Source organism: Anas acuta, chromosome 3 (assembly GCF_963932015.1).
Source record: "Anas acuta chromosome 3, bAnaAcu1.1, whole genome shotgun sequence".
Taxonomy (NCBI): domain Eukaryota; kingdom Metazoa; phylum Chordata; class Aves; order Anseriformes; family Anatidae; genus Anas; species Anas acuta.
This window is the reverse complement of record NC_088981.1, coordinates 21388955-21400787: the sequence shown is the minus strand read 5'-3', so window position 1 is coordinate 21400787 and position 11833 is coordinate 21388955. Positions and strand designations below refer to the sequence as shown.

The 11833-nt window shown below is 39.9% G+C and overlaps 1 long non-coding RNA gene across 1 annotated transcript; it reads left to right on the top strand.

Annotated features, from left to right (window-relative positions):
• The first annotated feature begins 1814 nt into the window (after positions 1-1814).
• On the top strand, positions 1815-9876 carry LOC137853550 (uncharacterized). The gene is made up of 3 exons (XR_011094565.1): positions 1815-1973; positions 2303-2558; positions 9599-9876. It is a non-coding gene; the product is annotated as an uncharacterized lncRNA (long non-coding RNA).
• Positions 9877-11833: the final 1957 nt, after the last annotated feature.

Below are 11833 nucleotides of genomic sequence, written 5' to 3'. Positions count from 1 at the left end.
ATGGCTCTGCTGGCAGCAAGGGGCTCTCAGTTCCCTCCTCCACTTGTGACATCTCACGGTGGGCAGAGAAGGGACACATGGAATGTGTAACACATGTACAGAAGGACTGTTGGCTCTTGGCACAGCCAAGGATGCATGCAGCACATTTACACTGCTGATGCATTCAGTGGTCCTGCAAGCTGGGTCTTCTGTACTGGGTGGTGATGTCTGAACAGGTAGCACGCTGACATATACTGGTGCAGGCACTTGGGGTAAGTGAAGGCCAAATGACTGCAGTTTACGCTCTCTCACTCCCTCCCTCCTTGAAACTGTAAAACAGCTTGAATTGTCACAGGAGAGGGGGGGAAAGAGGATACCTTAGCCTCCAGGATGTGCTTTCTTCAGCTTTTTCTGTCATTTTCCTCCCCCACCAGAAACACTAGAAACTTAATTTCTCCCAGATGAAAGTTGAAGCTACCCACAATTTCAGCAAGTAGGCGGCTTATAAACCCATGCCATGTTGTGAGACTTGCCATAATTTTATTCCTGTTGGTAGCACTACAATTAGTATACCGTGGAACCCAGCTCTCCTGGCAGAGATGTGGTGAGCAGGTGATGGATATGTTCTCCAAGGGCACAGAACTGCCTGCCCCATTGCTGACATCTGGTCCTGCTTTATATTTTCTCAGGTGCCCACCGCCAATGTGACCAGCAGCTAATGTGGGAGCGTGTGAGGTTCAGGTGTGCTTTGTTGCAAATTAGTGTGGCTGCGAGGTGGACAAACTCCTTAAGGGTGATTTGACACATGGAAAACAGAAGCTGTGTCCACTTGTGGGATGGACACTAGGGCAGTGGTGCACATTTTGGTGTTTTACATTTCTTGAGCGAAACTGAGAATTTTACAATATGAAGAACTACTGCCTGTGTAGTGAATTTTCACTCCTCTCTCAATCTTGACCAATTCCTATTTTGTCAGAAAAACCTTCCAGTTATTTCCATGGGCCTTAGATGTCCATACTTACACGTCACCTTGAAGTAGGTCGAAAAACTGAGTCTAACAATCACTCTCATAAATCAGGCAATAAATATGCACTGGGCAGCTGAGCTATTACTGTTGCTGAATCGTGGTGTCTTACTCGTAGTGCCATGATGTGGTTGGCAGGGATGGATGCTTGCAGAGAGGTTTGCCTGCTGTGCTCTTGAAGTCCTATGGTATCGAGCCCTCTAGTGGAAATTTCCCAAATCAACCGGTGCTGCCCCTTTACAAAGCAGAAAGCCAGATGAAGGGATAAATGAAAGAAATGCCCAAGGCTGGGGGAAAAGAACAAAACAACATAAAATAAAGATTAAATGTTCTTAAAATTTACTATATAAAAAAAGATTTTAAATCGATGGTTATGGTGAATGATAAACAGCACCAAAATGCTAATTCAGTGACTTTTGCAAAACCCTCTAAAACACTTTGTATTTATTTATTTATTTATTTTTTAAAATTAAAATCACAAGATTGTGTTAAATATTATTTGGAAAGGAAAATATTAATTAAGAAATTCATGAATATTCAGGTGAAAAAGCACTCCCCAAACTGCTATGATTTCGTCCTTAAAGAGCACTTAAATATTTTATTGAAATTACTTTTTATTTTTTCAGTCTTTTCTATTAAACAAATGCAAACAATTTACAATCAAGAAATAAAGTCAGGCTTTGTGCTTTAGCAAGCATTACAGGCAACACCTGCTTCTGGGCCAGAGACATCATGTGCTTTTCATTACCATCATTAGTCATTGTCAGCACATCTTGTTACAAGAGCAAAGCATAAAAGATCAAGACTGCTGGCCCCCCTGTAATAATGTAGTGTATACTGAAGACTTTTATGTGTTCTGCATAGGCATAGGACTGAGTGAAATGCTTAGACAGTATCTGAGATGTTAGTTATTTTTAGCTGTCCTAGTGTAGTTATTTAGAATTAAAACTTTCTTGTTGCTGTCACTGTGGTAAGTCTTTGTAGGAAGGCACGTAGTACCCTCAGCAGTGAGCTCCTCTCCTTCTGACCTGGCAGTGTATCCCTGTGCAGTTTCCTGCAGGATCTGTAATGTAATCCTATAGTACAAGTAATGCTTCCTTGTGTAAATACAAACCTGACAACTTTTGGATGAACCTCTAGATGATATCATACTATCACTATAACATAGCTCCTGCTACCAGTCCCTTGCACAGGTTGCTGGTGGAAGGAGTTATACTCCTGAAATCTGCTACCTTATCAGTTTATGTTGTATTTCCTTCTACCCTCTCCTGTACCTAACTCTAGTGCTTCCTTTTTCAGGTCTGCTATCCCGCAGCTGTTCTGCATCCCCTGTGAAGGCAGAGAGGGGCTGGCAGTCACCATGTTCTCCCATTTGGTGGGCTGCAGTCAGGAAAAAGTGGAGCCTGTTCTACCTAATAAACTACAAAACCCTCCCCTGTTCACGACAAAATCTAAACTGGTGCTTCAGTACTTCTGGTTGCATAGCCAAGGAAGGTCCTCCTGGATCTGTTCTTTTCCACGTGTTGTGACTGCATCACCAACGACTCCTCTCCAGGTAAGAGTTTCAAGCATTTTTGTTTTCAAATGTATCTATTTTCAGATTCTCCTTTATGTGACAAGAAAAGAGAAGGCACTAAAAGGAAACATTTATGCAGTGGTCAGACAGTGGTAATTCCATACTTTGTGTTCCGGTGCAGAAGGACCATCTTGATAAGCTGTGCCACATGTGAGTTGTGCTTGTCCATGTTGCTTCCTGCAGCATTAGTAAAGGAGATCCATTCTTAAACTGATGTTGCAACTTCATTTTGTGCATAATCTACAAGTATTTTTATTCTCTAGATATGTCCTTGTGTTCTGTCTTTGGAGGGTCTATACTTTACTAATTTGGTCTCATCCAGGGGGATAGCATAGAGATATTTTCATTTATATTCCCAAAACACAAACTATAGGCAGAGATAAGTGTGTGTTGGGGGCATGAAGAGGGGGGTGAAAAAAGGGATGGGAAATAAAGGCAGTGGTTTGGCACTAGCCCGAGGCTCTGATGACTTGGTATCGCTATAGACTTTTGTTCCCTGGATTTTTAACTCAATTTCAAAGGGGGGGAGGAAAACATGATTTTAATTCAAAGTGAAACTGGTTCTGCCATTGTCAGACAATAGAGAACTCCACTGCAAGGCATTGTGTATTAAATATTTGAGAATAGTCTGAAGCTTTGATGACTAATTCGCTTTGATATCACAAGCTATGTTATTATCTTGTAATATTTTAGTTTAGATTTAAATCATAGCTGAACTGAAGGCATTTGTTGTGTTCATGGTTTACTAGACTGAAGTCTGAAACTACTGAAATGTATGGAATTAGATCATTCCAGGTACTCCTCACAGAATAAATGTTTGAACTCAGAAGTATTGCCTGAGATCAATGTGTCTATGGAAAAATACTTTAAAAAAAAGTTCAAAATGTTCCATCATGCTTTGACTTAACCCACTTGTGAGAGGTGCACAAGGGCTGTTCCAGTGAGTGGTGCTGATGGAGTTTCTCTGTCTTTGTAGTGAGGATGGTATTTAAAAAATAAAGGGATTTATTCTCTCTTGCTCTGCAGACAAAAAATGTTTTGTGCTTGTGACTGTATTTCAAGAGAACCATGTTTCCAGAGACTGCTGAATTCAGCTGCTTGTAGAAATTCTGTAAAGGGATGCTCTACAACATGGAGAGCAAAGCGATGTTAGGCAGGATTGCAGCTGGCTTCTTTCTAGTGTTGTTCAGGGACATCTTTCATGGATGCTTCCATACAGGCAGCTGAACATAGCTGGAAGGTGGAGCAGGCTGTTAGCTTTGTAGAGGCTCCCATGCTGTGTGTGGAGAGTTATCATTTTGTCTGTGTATAGCTATGTGTTTATATTAATATGTAAATTTAGTAATGTTTCCATCTTCACCAGAAGGATCTGGATCAGATACTGCAGAATTAAAGCATCTGTGGGTAGCTCTATTTCCATTAAAGTGAGCATGAATTGCAGAAACATGCTCTGCGTTTGGGACTCAAGTTCAGGGAAATTAAAGCTTAATACCCTGTCTTGGACTGGTCCAGGTAAAGGAAAAATTTTACAAAGTATCACCTTATTTTCAGACTTGCAAAATATGACTTATACAAATTATTTTGCCAACTTCTGTAGTGATGGTAATTGCCTTACTGAGCCATGCAATGCTAAGTAATCAATATTAATTAGTCTAATGACACGTTTGCAGTAAAGAAGAGGGTATGCTGGCAAATAATGCCCAATCTCTTCTATCAATGCTTGAGTAGTGTACAAGAAGTGAAAGCAATTTATGAAATTATGTAGAGCTCCTAAGCAATCAGTCCTGACAGAACATGGTTCTTGGGGGAGTGCTGTTACATGGCTCAAATGTACTCTAAGGCAAGCAGTCATTGCCAGTAACCCAAAGCATCTCTAAATCACCCCAAAATGCATCACCCACAGGATTTTACTCCTATTGAAAGTTTATTTTTTAAAATTAAAGGTTGTACCCTTGCAGTGGACCAGGAGTGCAGTGCAACCTTGGAATTGGCACAGTTCTGTGATTGCCGTGCCTTCTAAAAGCATGTCAACAATGTAAACATCAAATGCTCCCAAGGTTATTGTAAAGTGAACCTGATGTGGGGGTTTTGAAAGGATGGTAAAATTTTGGCTTGAAGTACAAAAAACATTTCAGTTTCACATTTTCTTTTAAGAAGTTTTGGCAAATATTCTTATTGATCAGGAGCATTCACTTACAAGGTTGAGGATGAAAAGCTGCAACATGTTTGTAAGTATAGGTGACAATCCAGTTTTGAAAGGTTCACAACACTTGAATTACTGGGCTATTGGAAGAAACACATTCAAAAATACTAGGTTCTAGACAGGAAAGCTCCGAAGAGCAACTGTGTAGGTAGCTGAAAAAGCTCCAAGGAACAGACTTGATCTGGGCTACTAACACTAACTGAGTAAAGCATGACTAATAGGATTTTTAACAAAACAGTTCTAGACCCTGTTGAAAACTTCTATTTCCCCAAACATGCAGATGTTTTATTTCTTTTCCACTAATTCTAAACTAAAGTTCACTGCCTTGCACTTGGGCTTGTTTGGTGGGAAATAGTTTATGTAGTTCACTTTGGAAACCTCACTTGGATTTAATCAGCAGTGAGTTGAACTATTTAATTTGTTAAGCATTCAGCTGTTCTGCCATCCTGGTGTAGAACTGGATGGCTGCTTTTCATGTCTGCTGGGGTGAGAATGTTGGAAAGCAGAATACAGAACTAATTGGCAAATTAGCATAGATCAAATTGCACTTGTGGAAGCTGTGAGTAATTTGGATATGAAGGCTGGAAGTAGTTACTGGAGGATGCAGCAGTGCAGAGGACTGGGGCAGGTTACAGAATCACTGGAGCATGAGGGTGTTCTGGAACTCAGCAGTTGTTGGCATGAGCTTCAGCTATTCACCATCCCAGGGTACTATATGGCATTATTAAGACTAATAGTCTTCTTCCAATGCCTTTTTTTTTTTTTACAGATTAGGTATAACATGACTTTCACTGACTGTGTGTTAGCACAGTATTGATTAAAGGTGTTAGATTAAGAACCTTTTTGTTGAGGAAGGCATTCATGAATTTCTGTATAGCTAGCAGATGGCAATCAGAAGGTGATTGTGTAATTGAAGAATGAGAAAAGATGGTAACTTCTTCCTAGAGCCAGGTTTTATTTTTAGCCTTTATATGAGAACATCTATCCTTTCAAGTTTGAAAGTCTATCCACAACAATGACATAGTAACTCTCTGTCTATTGCCTGTGGAAGCTGTTATTCTGCACTTACACTTTGACAGAGATAAGTGGAGAGAACTCCCAGCTCATTTAGGAAATATTTACGCAGAACACGTAACTCTAAGGTGATGGGCGTTTTGATGCTCAGGGTGTGGAATTGCAGATGTGCTGTGCTAGATTCTTTTCTCTTGTTTGGGGGATAGTGTAAATCTAACAATGAATGTTGGAAATAGTTAGTAGTATTTACAGAATAGAACTTGAGTTTTACTCATTTAGTTGGAATGAAATATGAATAGACTTGTACTAAAGTAAAAGTTTTTGTTATAGAATCTTTTTCATGTGTAACATTTGCTTGAGATGACTTGAAGTCACCAAGTAAGTTTTTTGGAAACAGCTTTAGTATGTCTTTCTTTTCAGCTTCTGGAAACTCTTATGCTACATCAGTTGTACAAGATGGTAGGTTCTTGGTTAGTTTGAGCATATTACACCAGTATCTTATCTGACTTTCGAGTATGTCTGTATTTTGGTGGTGGAGGTTTGAAGGACAGTGGTGAATGCAATTTCCTTAAAGATTCAACATGGCAATTTAAAAACCAATTTCTCTCCTGATGGATTTTAATGAACCATCTGCTATTTATCTACTTTGGTGTTGACTAATTAGCTTAGTTTCTTAGCTAGAAGCATCTGAGAGAATGAGAATCTTTTTTTTTTTTTTTTTTGATGGAGGAAAGTGCTTTGAAAGCTATGCCTCTAAGTATCTTTCTGTGCTTGTGATTTTTGTCAGAAAATGAGGTCACGAGTTTTAGGTATGGTAAAAAAAGTTTTGAAGACCTCACCTGGCTTTTTTCTTTTGCAAACTGCTCAGTTTATGTAGTCAAGTAGTGATAAGGATTATATTGGCTGAAGCTTAGTAGATGACTGCTGAGGTGATGCTTTAACATCTTCATTGGTGTTAAAGGGCTTCAGTGTTTGCTAGTGTGGATTTATGAAGAACATTTGAGAGAAGAGTTTAGGGTGTCTCAGACTTCTGTCAGTTTATCTTGGAACTTTTCTTTGAATAGAGGCTCTCAGTATTTCTGTTTTTGCTCACCAGTGGACAGAACATATGGATTCCTTGACTTATGGCAGTGCTTTGGTTATGGGGGCCTATCTCAAGCAGCTCTCATTTTTGGAGTCCTCTGAGGAACTGAGGTGAGAGAAGAATAAAAGCCAATTGCTTTATTAGATCAATTCACTTTTTTCTCTAAACAAAAAATACTGGACATTCTTCAGAAAAGTTTCAAAAGGCTGAATTGCTATTTTGAAGTAGAATCAACCTGTTTTCAAAATAATGCATTTTACAAGGAATTTCAACTGACTGTAAGCTTAGAAGGGCTGGGATATGTTAAGTTTTATGTTTCGTGTGTGAATAAGTTGGAGCTTCTGATTTCTGTTAAAACTGCACTATTTAAATATTAAAACAGGTAAAGAAGGATGATTTGCTACTTAAATGATCATACTGGTTTGTCAGGTACAATCCCCTGGTCTTTTGTTGTGTCAAAGACAGCACAGATGTTCAGTTCACTACTGATGTTTGTCTTTAGCATGACTTTATTCTATATACTGCACTTCATGAAGCATTCAGACAGACACATGACAAAGTTTCTTACTGGGGGGAGGAAGGACAGTAAATTGTCAACTGAAGTACTAATGTGCTTCACAGAGATGTGACTTGATGGAGTATAGTTTAAGAAAATGAATTCTTCCTATGTGGTGTTTTTTCTCCTTTTATGGGACTATTGTGTACATTTGTGACTTGCAGCAAGTTAAAGATTCAACCTTCATGACATTTGCACAGGAAGGCGTACGTGACTACCTGTCTTCTGGCCCTTCAGTTATGTAGGCTTATCCATGCTGCAGCTGAGCAGAGTTATTCTGTGCTGTTTAATGTTTCCCATCTACCACAGCCTGCAACAATCTTGACAGAGGCTTTAGGTGTGTTTTAGTCAGGTGGTGTAGAGCTGTCTTGATACTGTGCTATTATCAGTTAAGATACAATGCATGGGCTAGTCTGCTGTTGCACAGTAGTCATAAATCATAATGTCCCCATTACAGGTAAGAAATGTCCAGTTTTGTTTTGGAACAATTAGAAATAGTATCTGAATGCTAGTTGTGGTATTCTATGAGAGTAAAGAATAAGACGGGTTTAAAAAAAAAAAAGATTGATAATAGGAATGTTATGACTATGGAAAGATTATCTGGAAATCAGAAAAATTGCTTGTAGAGGATTCTTCTCTCCTGATTTGGAGAAATCAGGACTACAGTAAGCATGTGTGTGCATGGCTATAGAATAATTCTCCTGTCTTGAAAGGAGGAAATTAAACAAAATCAAAATGATGAACAGAAATTAGAGTTATGCAAGAAATGAGAAGCTTGCTATGCTGGTTTGTTCAGAGCAAATGAAATGTATTTTCAAGCTTTTGTCAGAAAAATTTCTAATTTCTTCATGCTTTGACATAACTAAGTGTCAAATATTTTTTACTTATATTAGCTATTATATAGTAGTTATCCCTCTTCTTATGGCCTGGGAATGTTGCGTATTTTAAATGGTTAATGCAAGCCTGCAATGCCATGTAGATGGCATCTCCAGAGGTTTATGATTCTGATGTAGGTGTTGGTCTGTCCCTTTGTCAATGTTATTGACCACATAGTATCAAAATGTCCTGAACTACTTTAGCTCTTTTCTTCATGATCTCCTTGTTTCTTTGAAGGAAACAGGAGCAACTTATATTTTCGGGAGGGAAAATTTTGAGTCCCACAAAAGACAGGGTGCAACTCAGCTGGCTGAGGAGTGGTAACTTAACTGGGATTTCAAGATCTTACAAAAATAAATAGCAAATAACACTCTCAAATCAAGTGCGGGCTGTAACACTTCCAAATGTGTAAAACCGAATGGCCACAGGAGGGCTCCAGAGCCTGAGAAATAAAGATGTGGGGCTGCATCCACGGAGGTGAACTGCGGCGATTGCTGTGAGTGCCGTGCGTTTGCAAATCTGGCCACAACAGTAAGTGGTCAAAGGGGTAAACATGTCCCACAGCCATAGTGGATGGGATCAAATTCTGTTCTCTTCTGCTCCTACTTCCATGGGTCATTCTTTAATTATCTATACTGTGTCCATCCAGATTAGATTACAAGGTCCTTGGGGTAGGGACTTGTCTAAACGATGTATTGCTGTGCACACCTACGACACTGCAAATAATTAACTACTGTAATTATCAGTCCAGTAAGGAACCTTATTTTGACATTGCTACTGGCAGTTGCAGTCATTTGAATGTGACTGTCAGCCAGGCTAAGACCTTGAATCTGAAACCGGAAGAGGCTAAGCCATTGTTTACTAACATGTTACACTACCCTCCAGAATCTACCCTCCAGAATTTGTGGGAAAATCAGAATTTTACCAATTAGTCTTTCAACTTAAATGCTTCTTGGGTAAGAATAACCAAATAGCTCGAGGTTCAATGCTTCCCCAGCATGAGAATATGAAAGAACTGGGTTCTAGCCCATGTGCCATTAAATATTTAAAAACATCTATTCCAGATAGGAAGAAATGTAACAGAGGACTGTTAGTCCTTGGTGCTCAGCAATAAATTAAGTTCTTAGAGGGTTGCTGATCTCCCTCAGTGTATTATAATGGAACTCAGTGTGTTGTAGCAAAGATACTGGCTTTTGGGAATAGTCCAGCCCCTGAGCCTTGGGCAATCCCTGTCTCACTTGTCTCTAGAAGATGTGCCTGTGACATTCCCCATTCTTTTCTCCTAGGTTCCAGAACTACACTCCTACAGAAATGATGTCCCTTGAGTGCAAGTCAGCCTCCCCAGAACCCTTGGCAGCTCTGCAGAAGCATCAGATCTTGTTACGTTACTTTGGCAGTACAGAGGTCTCAAGCCCTTTCAGAAGGGCAATGAGGGCCTACTGGATACTAAAGGTGTCTATCATCAGAGGAAAGCAGAAGTGACTTTATACCTAGAATGTGCAGAGATCAAACAAGATGAGTGTTGCAGTAAAACAATAAAGGCATGTGTGTGCTTGTGTGTGAATTCATCCTGTTTAAGGGAACAGTAGGGTTTCCTGTAGAAAGTACTGGTGCCAGCAGGAACTTGCATGGCTATTTCAGGGCAGTGGTTATTCAAACACCAACAAGACTTCACACTTGGTCTGAGATACCAAATTTCATCAGTCACCCTGCAACTGCATGGTACTTCACTGGCAATTTGGAGCTGAAGAGGTCACTCGTTTATAATCACTCTATTCAGAAGGGTAGATGAGCCTGTTGTTACAAGTTCATCCCAGAAGTCACAGGGATGTACTGTAGCTTTTCAGCTCTGCCAGGAAGCAGGCTGCTAGTACTCCCACTCTAAAAATGAGGGCTGCCTGGCTTTCTATGCCCAGAACCAGCTTGTGTGCTGTCCTCAGACTGTGGTGTCCCTCTTTGTGTGAAGACCAGAGGTCAGGTTCTACAGCTCTCCTGAACACTTCTACAGTGTTGTTGAACTCAACAAGATCAAATGCTTAGAGCAGAGTTTAGTCCTAAATAGGCAAAAGATTTAAATATTTGAGAGGTAAGGACAAGAGAGGGATTTCTGAAAAGTAACAAAAGGTTGTGAAATTGCTCAGGGATTAAGTTGTTTGAATCATTGTTCCAGCTCTATTAAAAAAAGGTATAAATTCATTTCAATTCTTAGTGGATTTCAAGCTGCCAATTTCTGAGCTTTCACAGCCTTTGATGTGATTCCAGCTTTCTATGATGTAAGTGGATTATTTTTTCCTTAATTCTGAAGAGGCCATTTTCTCTCCCAGCCCCCTCCAGAAAAACATTGCAGCAATCAGGCTAACTAAACACTGATTTTGGTTCATTGTGGGTATTAATCCACTTTGCAGTGCTGTGGTTTTTTTTTTTTGTATACACCTTTCGAGCATTGAGTGGAAGATGAAGACACCAGTGTTAAATGGCTATTTTAAATAACAATGATCTTAAAACACACAATGGGCTGTGCACTCCAGTTCCAAGTTGCATACATAAAGAACAGTTAATCCATCCTTTAAATACAGCCAAGTTTGGGGTGGAATATGGCAGCTTTTTAGTGTGCAGTGCTACAAAACATGATAGTTTAGGCTGTAGCATGAGAGATAGTTTATCCAATTGAAAGCAAAAGGAAAAAGTGGACAGGAAGATTGCATTATTTACCTGGACTTAATCCAAGACACCTGAGCTGACATCTCTCCTCTAGCTGAAACAGCCCCTAAACCATTTGATCAAAGCAAATGGTCAGGATTGTCTACCTTGTGTAGTGTTGGGCCCTCTTGTGGTACCAGTGTCTTTCCTGCTGATGTGGATAAGCTGGATCACTGCAGATTCAGAAGACCTTAGAAGACTTCAAAAGAATGATCAGTGCTGCAGTCTGTATGTTTTTTGCATGCTAACACCTCCTACAGGAATGATACACCACACAGAAGCTGCTGAAATCACAGCTCACGTGAATGTGGCTCAAGATACTGGTGTGTATTTGGGACCAAAAAAGCATACAGCTCTTAACAGATGCGAGGATAAACTCTGTTTTCTCCTCTGTGGGCAGATTGTAATTCCTTATGTGACATCTGTTGCCTTTTAAATTATACTTGTAGCTAACATTGCAAAAGCTCTGGTAGAGCATCTGTGAGCAGGGAGGTGCAGAAAATTTCTTGATACTAAGGAGAGATGACAAATCTGGCCATGGGGGCAGTAGACATCCCTTTTCTGTGATTGACACGCACTGTAATACATTGTACTATGATCTGGAACTCTACTATTATCCAGCGTAAGGAGTAGTGAATCTGGATGAGCACTCCTTTAGGTTTTCCTGAGGTGTGAGCCTTCTCACAGGTCTGCTCAGGATCACCTGGTGCTACCCTGAAAGCTTTTATTTTGTCTTCTGTGCCGTAAGTGGTATTTTCAGACTTTCTCTGTGGCAAATGTTGCTTTTACAAGTAAAGCAAAGGTTTGTAAATTTAGACGTT